The sequence below is a fragment of the Silene latifolia genome, chromosome Y, assembly GCF_048544455.1.
Source record: "Silene latifolia isolate original U9 population chromosome Y, ASM4854445v1, whole genome shotgun sequence".
In the NCBI taxonomy this organism is placed as follows: domain Eukaryota; kingdom Viridiplantae; phylum Streptophyta; class Magnoliopsida; order Caryophyllales; family Caryophyllaceae; genus Silene; species Silene latifolia.
In genome coordinates this window covers 123,600,775-123,607,406 of record NC_133538.1, presented here as the reverse complement: position 1 = coordinate 123,607,406, position 6,632 = coordinate 123,600,775, and the positions used below count along the sequence as shown (strand labels likewise).

At 38.6% G+C, this 6,632-nt stretch overlaps 1 non-coding gene across 1 annotated transcript; it reads left to right on the top strand.

The window, feature by feature from the left end:
• The first annotated feature begins 1,399 nt into the window (after nucleotides 1–1,399).
• Nucleotides 1,400–1,506, top strand: LOC141635381 (small nucleolar RNA R71). The gene has a single exon (XR_012540074.1). It is a non-coding gene; the product is annotated as a small nucleolar RNA R71 (small nucleolar RNA).
• The last annotated feature ends 5,126 nt before the right edge of the window (nucleotides 1,507–6,632 follow it).

Sequence of the window (6,632 nt, the reverse complement as noted above, 5' to 3'; positions counted from 1 at the left end):
CATTCCTAGCCTTTTGCACACAGAGTATGGCATGACACTCACACTTGCCCCAAGGTCACATAGAGCTTTGTTGATTGTAGTGTCGCCAATAGTGCATGGAATGGAGAAACTTCTCGGATCCTTGAGTTTTGGAGGTGAACTTCCTTGTAGGATGGCGCTACTAACCTTGGTGAATGCAATAGTCTCTAGCTTCCGGATGGATTTCTTCTTTGTAAGAATATCTTTCATATATTTCGCATAGGCCGGAACGTGATTGATTAATTCCGTAAATGGAATTGAGACTTCCAAGTTCTTCACAATCTCCATCAACATTCCAAGTTGTTCATCAAACTTAGGCTTAGCTTGACGACTTGGAAATGGAAGTCTAATCACAATGGGCTTTTTCTCCTTAACCTTCTCTTCATTCTTCTTTGAAACTTCTTGAATGGTGGGTTCTTCTTCTTTCTTAGAGTTTTCAACTCTTTCCTTGTCAATAGCATTCAAAACATCTTCATCAATGGGCCTCTGCGGCCTTTCATAACCTGTACCACTCCTCAAATGGATGGCACTCACCGACTCACGTCTTGGGGGATTACCTTGAGGTGGTAATTGCCACTTTAGTCTTTGAGAATTAGAAGATGCTAATTGAGACATTTGGGTCTCCAACATCTTTGTGTGAGCTAGTATGTTGTTGATGGCGATGTCTTTTTATTGGCTATCCTTTTGCTTTTGAGTGAAAAACTCTTATTGGTTCTTTTGCATTTGGAGGACCGCTTTTTGAACATCAAAACCTTGGTCATTTGTTTGATTGTATGGAGGTTGATTTTGATAACTTTGGTTTTGATTGTAAAATGGTCTTTGAGCTTGGTTTCTCATTGGAGGTGGGGTGTATGTTTGGGGGTTTTGAACATTTTGACTTTTGTATGAAACATTGGGGTGGAATTTGGTATTCTCATTGAAGTAGTTGGAATAAGGGGTGCCACTTTTGTATTCATAGAAAGCATTCACTTGTTCACTTGTTCCCCTACATTCACTTTGGTCATGTCCCAAAGTTCCACAACTCTCACATACTCCACTTGGAATTGATGATGATGCTACCATAGCATTAACATGTTGCTTGGGTGATTTGGAGGCCTCTTCAAGTTTAGCCATGACCTTCTCAAATTTCAAATTAATGGTATCAATATGAGCACTAAGTTGAGCACCCAATTGAGTAATGGAATCCACCTTATGCTTTCCTCCTCCAGTAGCCTTCCGAGGTCTACTATATTGTGAGTTATGGACCGCCATTTCTTCAATTTTGTTCCATGTTTGATTGTCATTGACTTCGGTGAACATACCATTTGATCCCATATTGAGAATGTTTCGGGAGTCTTCATATAGACCATTCCAAAATTGTTGTACAAGGAACCACTCGCTAAGTCCATGGTGTGGACAAGATCGAAAACTGTCCTTGAATCTCTCCCATGCTTCATACAAAGATTCCTCATCCCTTTGTTTGAACTCGGTGATTTGGGCTCTCAACATGTTAGTCTTCTCCGGAGGATAAAATTTCTTGTAGAAAGCAAGTGACAATTTCTTCCAAGAATCAATACCAAGAGTAGCCTTATCTAGACTCTGATACCATTGTTTCGCGGAACAAATCAAAGAAAAAGGAAATAAGACCCATCGAATTTGGTCTTGAGTAACTCCGGTTTGAGAAATCGCATCACAATAGTCACAAAAATTCTCCATATGCGAATGAGGGTCTTCACTAGGCATCCCTCCAAATTGACTTCTCTCAACTAATTGTATAAATGCGGATTTGGCAATGAAATTACCGGTTAAATGTTATAGTGTAGGAGTACCATTTGGTAGGTTCTCCTCGGTTGGAACAGAATGTGATGAAAATTGAGGCAATGTGGATTGATTTTGTAGTTGGTTTTATATTGGGTTATCCTCTCCTTCTCTTGAAAAAGGGTTGATGAACTCAATGTTATTTAGTTGAATGTCCACAATCTCACCAATACCTCTGAAAGTATTTCTAGCAAGTCTTCTATTGTTGGTCAAAGCACTTTCAATTTCAAGATCAATGGGTAACAAGTTACCTTGTAATCTCCTAGACATGCAAAATATCAAACAACTCGAAAATAATTAAAATAAACCTTGAGGAGATTGACTTTCCCAAGGAAAAGAAAGACACAACTAAAAACAATTAAAGAAAATCAAATCAAGTTAACACCGTCCCCGGCAACGGCGCCATTTTTGGTGTGGTCGTAAAACTCGCCCTCAAAAGTTTACCCAACCAAAAAAATATTTATAACTTCACTAACTACTCTTAGTAAAGAGGCAAGCAAAGGTCGGATCGCAAGGGATGGGTATTGATGTAGGATTTTCAATTGCAAATGGTTGTGTCTAAGGATGTCACAATTTGGGTTGAGATAGGAGATCAACTAAAATAATCAACAATATAAAAGTAAAATGATAAAAACAAGCAAGATGATTAGAATGAGATGTAAATAATTGATTAAAGACACTAGGGTGTCATAGGTTCATCGGGGATTCATGGGAGTTGATCATACAAACATGTTCTCAAATTATAAGCAAGCAATTATTATTGTGATGGGATCGAGTTAGTGTATATCATACAATCCCTAAGAAGGTTTGGGTCCTGGAGCCGAATCGATTAGATTGTACAACACCTACAAGTCGACTTAATCCTTCCTATTCAATATTATGCATGGTCTAATGAGACTCGAGTTGGTTTATCCTCTTCTCTTCATTCCTCAACAATCCATAGGGATCTTGTTGAGGATGCAAGGATCCTTTCATCATTGCCCAATCTACTTTATTATCTACATATGCCTTCTAGTATCGTCTTCCCATTGATGCTTGGTCATTGGATGCGATCAACTTAGCTCCATTTCGCCATGTAAATGCAAGGTTTGCTCTCCTCTCTTACCAAGGAAACAAAACCTCAAAGAATATGCAAAATGGGAAACTAAAGATAGTAAATGACCCAATTATGCACTATAAAGCATAGGAACGAGGCTAATTCGGGGACTAAATGTGCTCAAATATGAGTCACATCAAGCATCCCCAAACCGAACCTTTGCTCGTCCCGAGTAAAGAGGTGACAAAAAATAGGACCCTTATTCAAACTAACCTACTAATATAGCCGATGTGAGATAATTAGCGGGTCTCACTCCGCCCCTTCAACTCACAACAAGACAACCATGAGGTAGGATGTCGTCTTGCAAGGCAAGGTGGGGCTTGCCAAAATGGCGATACATCCAATCATTAAAGCACACAAATCAAGTAATGGATGCATCTACAAAAATGAATAACTACTTTCCTCATCTAAGTGGCGGAAATTATCTAAAGGGGAAGCAATCTAAGGGTACCCATTCCATTATATATATGATTTCTTCAAACTACTAAGCCTAGAAGTATACCAATAAATTACCTCCAGGTTGTGTTAATCTAGGGTACCTTTGTCCTCAATCGTTAAATGCTTTCGTCAAGAGTAGACTCCTTATGGTGTTAGAAACACTGGAGGATCACGCAATTCCCCTTCTTGCCTAGACAAGAAGAAGGGTCGTCCCCTCTCTACCATGCACAAAAGTGGATACGATGGAAAAGGGATCAATAGAACTTGAGTTTCATGTGGGAGTTTGCTTTTTTTTTTGTTGTTATTCCCCCCAATTTCTTGTGGCATTTGACATTTTGAGAACACTTTCTTTTTGCCATTTCTTTTGATGTATGGCATTTTCAACACTTGACAGATTCAACTTTTTTCATTTCTTTCTGAACACTTTTCAAAGCTACCCCATTTGTACTGAGGGTGCTTATTTTTGAACCATAGGAGTTTTCATTTTTGTTACTCCTCTTTTCTTTTTGATGCGATTGCAAACTTTTTCATTTTAATTTCAATTCTTGAACTCAATTTTGAACATTTTTAGTGCCCATTCCCTTTTTGATGACAAAATGTGGTAGAACATGGATGATGGTTTCATGGTTTCAAGGGTCACCTTAGAACAAACGGTAGCCAATGAGTTATCACACCACAAGGTACTCTTGACTAGGCCTTAATCCATGGGTCAAAGGATACTAGCATGATACATCTTAGGGTGTTTTACAAGTATTCTAGCAAGCAAAGTCTCAAGAAGAAAAAGTATCTACAAGGGCCTATATACACTTGTCAAGTTTCCCAAATAGATACTTTTTCAAAAATTTTCCTAAATGCAACTATATGCCATGATACAAGTAACATTTATACATCTAATGCATATGCGTCTACCAACTAATATGCAAATAATCTAAATGCAATCCTATAATCACATTGTTTATACCACATCAATCAAAATAAAGCCACATAGCCATTAACATAAAGAGGAAAAAGGAGATTGGAAAGATCATACCATGCGGTCTTCAATATCCTAAGGTCTCGGATGTGGCGTAGTCGATCAATGTGAAAAAGGATGAACAAACACAATATATGCAATACTACACTACAAAGGAAATGAACATGTTTTTGAATTTTTGCATTTTTCAAATTTTTATGGTTTTTATGATTGCGAAATAAAAGGACATGTTTTTGTATTTTTCAAAATATTTCAATTTTTATCGTCTCTTTTTTTTAAGTCATGTTAAAATTTCCCATCCCGACACTAATGTGGGCATTGTCCTCAATGGCCAATACGATGGGAATTATGCAAGCTATATGACAATGCATGATTCCTAAGCTAAATGCAAACTATATGATATTTATATACAAAAGTGAATGCAAACTAAGCTATGGTATATGATGTATGAATTTTCGTTTGGTTGAAGAGCATAACTTAAATTAACTCCTAATGCATATGCTTGAACTTCCCCAAACCAAAATATACACTATTTCTAATGTTAAAAATTGGGAAAGTTCATGCATAAGAATGCTATGCATGAAACTAAAGTTGTCATATTCGATTTTACATGGTGGGAACAATAAAAGACACCTCAATGGGACCGAGGCGGAATCCTCTATGTGTTGCTAGGACTCGAACTCATGATCAAGATACAAAGTTAAAAACAAGAGAAATGAACAAAGCTAAAGGAGGTGTAGGAGACTCACAATGTATTGTGACATCCTCCAAAGTGCTTGCTAATCCTCAATCGTGGCCAATAGCGACATCACTACCATCTCCATCATCATCATTATCATCCTCAATAGCATCATTGTCATCATCTACCTCCATAGACCCGATGGCTTCACCACTATCACTTGAACTTTCTTCTTCTTCCTCACTTCCCTCTTCTTCTTCTCCTTCTTCTTCATCACCACTCTCAACAACAACCTCTTCATCACCCATGCTAGCATCCCTAAGAGCATTAGAAAAGAAAACTTCCATATCCGCTCAACTAGGCAAAGGACATGATGGGTCAAGAAGTCCTTGCCTAGCTAGGTGTAAGAGGGGTGGATATTGAGCTCTATATACATTGACTCGGTCTTCATGGGATTTCTTATACATTTCTTGCATCAAAAGAGTCAAGTAATCGTTCCCCCCCGGGACATTTTCCGGTCGAAATTCATGGTAGGTGAACGGGTAGGGTGGAGTGATAATAGAGGAGGAGGGCTTAGCAATGGCCTCCCTATAGTGGTGCATTATGGACTCGGCTTCGTCGGAGACTGGGAGAAGATAGTGTGGGCTACGGATATTGAGCCGGCAAATTTTGTTCGGTAGAATGAAGGACTTGGCATCTTTTGTAAGCCACTCAAATTTGTTGTCAAGATTGTCATTCTTGACCCAATAGAATTTGTGAACCATAGTGGCTAGATCGATGAGGTGGCCTCCCTTAGCCGGTTTATAAGTACCATCTTTGTTGAAATTCCGGTTTAAGTGTTTTGCCAACCAAGTTACCAATCCCCCATTTACTATAAAGGCAGCACCTTCCTTGCCATGGTCGATATTAAGCCACCTTTCGATCAAAAGTTTAAGAATATTGTACTTCGTGGTGAAATTTCTATCAACATTCAAGGTTGACTCGAGATAGATAAAATCAAGTTCGGTTAAGTGGTTTGTTCCCTTCCTAGCAATAAGAGTATTTTCCACTACCTTGTGCCACACCCTTATGCACGGGTGATGTACCATCATGGAAGGATTCGAATTTCCTCCCGGAAATATCTTTCCACAAAGGGGCGGGATCATATTTTGTTGAAGGTTTCTTCACATAAGTCGAGTCATTATCAAGACTGAAAACATTGCCAAACTCATTAAAGGACATCTTCCTATCCACATTCTCAAGGCGGAATTCAATGTTCGTTCGAGTCTCCACCTTTGTAACTTTTAATGAACTTAGAAATTCGAAGGTGAGGGAGGGGTAGGTCAATTCTTGCATATTAAAAAATGTAAGAAATCCCATAGACTCAATGAAGTTCTTGGTCCTTTCAAGGACACCCAATTTGGTCAAGGCTTCTTGGCAAATAAACTTGGTGGGTAAAATCGATTACTTGGCAAGAGACACAAAATTTTTCCTATGAGAGTCGGATGTTAAAGTTACCTCCGGATATTTTTCAAGTTGCTCAATAACTGGGATAGAAGTAGTAGCTTCCACCATAAGAATAGGAGTTTCTTGAATTTCCATTCTTGCTTGTTGAACCACCAAAGCATTTGAGGCTTGAAGTGCTTGTTGCC